Source organism: Solanum tuberosum, unplaced genomic scaffold (assembly GCF_000226075.1).
Source record: "Solanum tuberosum cultivar DM 1-3 516 R44 unplaced genomic scaffold, SolTub_3.0 scf00234, whole genome shotgun sequence".
Taxonomy (NCBI): Eukaryota; Viridiplantae; Streptophyta; class Magnoliopsida; order Solanales; family Solanaceae; genus Solanum; species Solanum tuberosum.
Window position 1 is genome coordinate 718,306 of NW_006239168.1, and position 4,653 is coordinate 722,958.

The 4,653-nt window shown below is 32.9% G+C and overlaps 2 long non-coding RNA genes and 1 pseudogene across 2 annotated transcripts; 2 read left to right on the forward strand and 1 right to left on the reverse strand.

The window, feature by feature from the left end:
• The first annotated feature begins 450 nt into the window (after window positions 1-450).
• LOC102581226 (probable linoleate 9S-lipoxygenase 5) lies at window positions 451-960 on the forward strand (annotated as a pseudogene).
• Window positions 961-2,043: 1,083 nt separating this feature from the next.
• On the forward strand, window positions 2,044-4,443 carry LOC107062584 (uncharacterized). Its single transcript, XR_001474730.1, has 2 exons — window positions 2,044-2,230; window positions 4,170-4,443. It is a non-coding gene; the product is annotated as an uncharacterized lncRNA (long non-coding RNA).
• On the reverse strand, window positions 2,237-4,204 carry LOC107062583 (uncharacterized). The gene is made up of 3 exons (XR_001474729.1): window positions 4,128-4,204; window positions 3,897-4,046; window positions 2,237-3,517 (listed from the first exon to the last, which is right to left on the reverse strand). It is a non-coding gene; the product is annotated as an uncharacterized lncRNA (long non-coding RNA).
• Window positions 4,444-4,653: the final 210 nt, after the last annotated feature.

The window sequence follows — 4,653 nt, forward strand, 5'->3', positions numbered from 1 at the left end:
ATATTGCTTTGTTTGGTTTGATATTGGAAAAAAAATGAATCATACTTGGTTGGTTTGGTCTGATTTTAACAATAAAAAGTCGAGACCAAAATCAGAGGCGTATTCAGGTTTTCGATATGATTGGTGCAGAGTTAATAACTTTGATGGTCACTCAACTATCAATTGTTTTCACAGAAAGTCACTTAACTTTCACTTTCAATTCAAAAGTCACTCAACTATGATTTCTTTGCACAGAAAGTCACTCAATCTATTTAATTGTTTTTTTCATTAAAATTTAGTGACATGGAATTTTAATTATTATCCAAAATTTTAACAACCAAATATATATCCATTTAAACTATTTAATTAATGACCTGCCCCATTAAACCCGACCCGCTAAAAATATAATATTGAACATTTTATTTTACTATTAATTTTCTAAATCATTCTCCCATTCTTTCCCTCTATTGTAACTTCTATTACAAATCAGATTAGACAGTACAGAAAGACGGTTGAACTCCAATCCTGGTGGAAGGAAATTCATGAAGAAGGACATGGTGACAAGAAAGATGAGCCCTGGTGGCTTAAAATGCACACTGTTCAAGAGCTCATAGATTCTTGCACCATCATAATGCACTTCAAGCAGCCGTCAATTTTGGGCAATACCCTTATGGTGGTTACCTTGTTAATCGCCCTACATTAAGCCGAAAGTTCATGCCAGAAGCGGGAAATGCTGAGTATGAAGAGCTCAAGACAAATCCAGACAAGGTATTCCTCAAGACAATCGCTCCTCAATTGCAGACATTGATTGAAATTTCCATCTTAGAGATCTTGTCAAGGCATGCTTCAGATGAGGTTTACTTGGGACAAAGGGATCCCCCTGAATGGACAAAGGTTCAAGAACCACTTTTAGCTTTTGAAAGGTTTGGAAAGAAAAGATAAGAAGTAGAGGGAAAGAATGTGGGAGACAAGGGAGAATAATTTAGGGAATTAATTGTAAAATAAAATGTTCAATATTATATTTTTAGCGGATCGGGTTAAATGGGGCGGGTCATTAATTAAATGGTTTAAATGGATATATATTTGGTTCTTAAAATTTTGGTTAATAATTAAAATTCCATGTCACTAAATTTTAATGAAAAAAACAATTAAATAGGTTGAGTGACTTTCTGTGCAAAGAAGTCATAGTTGAATGACTTTTGAGTTAAAAATGAAACTTGAGTGATTTTCTATGAAAACAATTGATAGTTGAGTGACCATCAAAGTTATTAACTCGATTGGTGCACTCTTATGAAAAGGTGAATTTAATCGGTTTGACAACAGTTAAAAATTTAAATTATAGTTCCAACATTGAAATGCTTAATTAATTAAAACGTTGAAAGTGCTATCAATAAACCACTTAGATAGATGTTACTAAATTTTAGAAAGAAAAATAAAACAAGATAAGTATAAAAGTCAAATTTCTAACCTTTGAAAGGTGCACCGAATCATTGTCGCATTATATGATACTTCGAGTGTGGATTCTCACATTTATATTTAACAAAAAATTTAAAAAATATAACACTATTATATATGATTTCGGGAGGGGAGCATGGGTTCACGTGAATCCGGTGACCCCCTCCCGCATACGCCTCTGACCAAAACAACCCAACATTCTAAAAAAAACAAAAAATTATACATAGAAGTATTTATAAAAAGTATTTACTTTGACGCAATTAAATATTTCTTATATTTTTCATAGTTTTTATGTTTTAACATATCATTTCATGATTGAGATTTAGAATTTTGAATTATCTAATAAATATTATAATCCATAGATATTATACTTAATTATAGGCTTGTACGAATACTTTATCCGAAAAATCCGAAAACTCAAAACAACCTAAGATTGAAAAATCCAAATTTTATTAATTTGATTGATTTATAAATTTTAAAATCAATAATAATGAAATAATTGATTAGCAAATTAATTCTAAGAACAAAAATATATAGGAGGGAGAACGTACACTTTCACCTTTGAAATTATTACTACTATTTTTAATAGAAAAAAGAATATCAAAATATAACCACGGTCCCTTCATGTTTCAAGTGCAATTAAAACAAGTAACGTACACGGTCTTCTTCTTCTTTGTTTTCTTGCTCTTGAAGAGAAGGGTTTTACATCAGAAGGAGGAAATGACGACGACCCTCTTCGTCTGTTTCGAGTGCGGTGGCGAAGAGACAAGCAATGGTGGCGAATTCCTCCAAACTTGTGAGTTTTTCTCTGTTTTTGGTCTCTGTTTATTATGTCTACTTTTTTTGTACTGTAGGAAAATAATTGGAGTTTTATCTTTTTTGTGTATTTTTTTTATTACTGGTTCACTTCTTTATATGTTGGTTATGGACTTATGGGGTTTCTTGTATAAGTTTGTGTATGCAAGGGAAATGTAGGTGAGTTCTGTGATTTCTTTTTTTGGGGGTTTTCTTTCTTGGATTATTAAGAATTAAAATAGTGAATGTTACGTGGGGTTTCCATGAAAAAATGATTTATGATACTGGGTAAAAATTAAATTTGAGGGTTTTTGATATGAGGGGATTTGAGGGTTTCATTTTTTTTTTTTGTCAAGATTTTGATATTTGGAAGTTAATTTCTTTGTTAATTGACTTCCTTTATTTGAACAAGTTCACTGTTTTGTGCAAGAAATGGGTTAGTTATCAAGGGATTTGTTTTATTTTTTTCAAATTATGTTTGAGTTAAGTATTCTTTTAATGGTTATGGGGTTTCTTGTATAAATTTGTGTATAATGTAGGTGGGTTCTGTGATTTCTTTTTGGGCAGGGTTTATTCTTGGATTAAATAAGTAAAATGGTTAATGTTACGCGGGGTTTCATTAAATTTGAGAAAATCAAGCTAAGTGATTTGAGGGTTCTTGATAGAGGGGATTTGCAGGATTTTTTTCTTCTTTTTTTCTGGTCGAGATTGTGATATTTGGAAGTTGAATTCTTTGTTTATTGACTAACTTGGAATCATTTTTGGTGGCTTTAGTTTTTAATCTCTTCATCTCATTTCTTTTGACAATGAAGTAAGTGGAATAAAGTCCTAACACATATATACTTTCTAGATATAGGTTTGCATAATTCTATTTTAATCATCCCAAAACCTGTATAATGGAGTCTAAACTGCACACATTATATTATATTGGGATAAATGATCTATCTTCTCAATTCTAGTCAAATCATGTTAATCGAATGTGGAAACTGCATTACTGTTGCAAGTAGGAATGTTCTTCTTACAATCTTGAGTTGATCCCTACTATACTCAGAGATGCCAGCAGAATCTTCAGATAAAGCAGGTTGCATGCACATCGACATTTTAGACACAGTGGCATGGGATAAGTTGTGCATCGTTAAAAGTGAGCTTGCGTGGTCAATACCTCCAAGATGGCCGACTGCCTTCATTACTGCTTCTTGAATCTGCTATCAGGTTCAAAATTCATCTTAGGGAGCTGGAACTTGAGTGTATCACCATCCTTTGTTTGTTGAAGAAAATCTTGGAGTATCTGCACAAAATTCACACTTCTCCATTAGAGTTTCTGCACATTCGGTGTAGACTAATTTCTTGAACAATGAAACACAAAATGAAGCTGGCCATTTGAAAAAACTTAGCATTAGCAGCTCAAGCAGTCTTTATCTTTCTTATGTTATCAACGAGTTAAACAATGGATCTTCCTTTTTTAGCCAAAGGAATGAATCATTAAACAAAGAGTAGACAGTTCATTAGTTGTCCTGATTGAGTTAATCAGGTCATGTAGAAACAAGGTTCAAGTCATGAGACACTACTTCTAACAACTGCTTACCTAGAGATGAACTAAATAATTATAAAACAATTATTCTGAACGGCGTGGACTAGAATAACGAGAAACACAGCTTTAGACTCACCTTCCAAGCACTTTCAAGGCTTTGATCTGTATTTTCTATATCGACTTTCATTGCTAGTGAGCTTAGCAGTTCTGCTTGTTGCATCAAAAGCCTGTTTCTTTGGATCATCTTGTTTAAGGAATGTTCCTTGAGTTTTGTTGTCACTAGCTGCTTAAAAATCCAAAAATAGTGATCAGACAGTTCCTTTTACTAGTCAACGATATACTGTTCTTACTTTTCAAGATTATTTACCATTTTCAGTTGTCGTCTGATGAGATACCAAACTTTCCCCAGCGTTATGCAGGTTTTGAGCTAGTACTGCAAATGGACGTCTTAGTAATGGATGTGCAGTAGTTCCACAATCACCATCAAATTTTTCTCTGCTATTACCAATTTGAAGGACATCTGAAATGTCGCTCCACCTACATCAAAACAATATAGATCAGACTTTATAGACATGTATGTTCATGTACATGCAAAGTCATATAGGAATCTGCATACATTTCCTATATTCTAATGTTTGGTTTACTGAAACAGTACAAATTTCCTATAGTCATTTACACATCTGCATACATGTCCATGGAAGAGCTCCATTTTTGTTTTTTCTACTCTTAGCAGAGTATCTTTGTTTTGTAGTCATTAACATTGACATTGCAGCTCTTTGTACTCTACTGTTTTTCTCTAGCCTAGTTAGTCTAGTCAGTTTGTGTACAGAAGAAGCGCTATTGGCTGTTTCATTAACTCAGAAACTATTCAGTATTCCTACCACAGGCGGGTG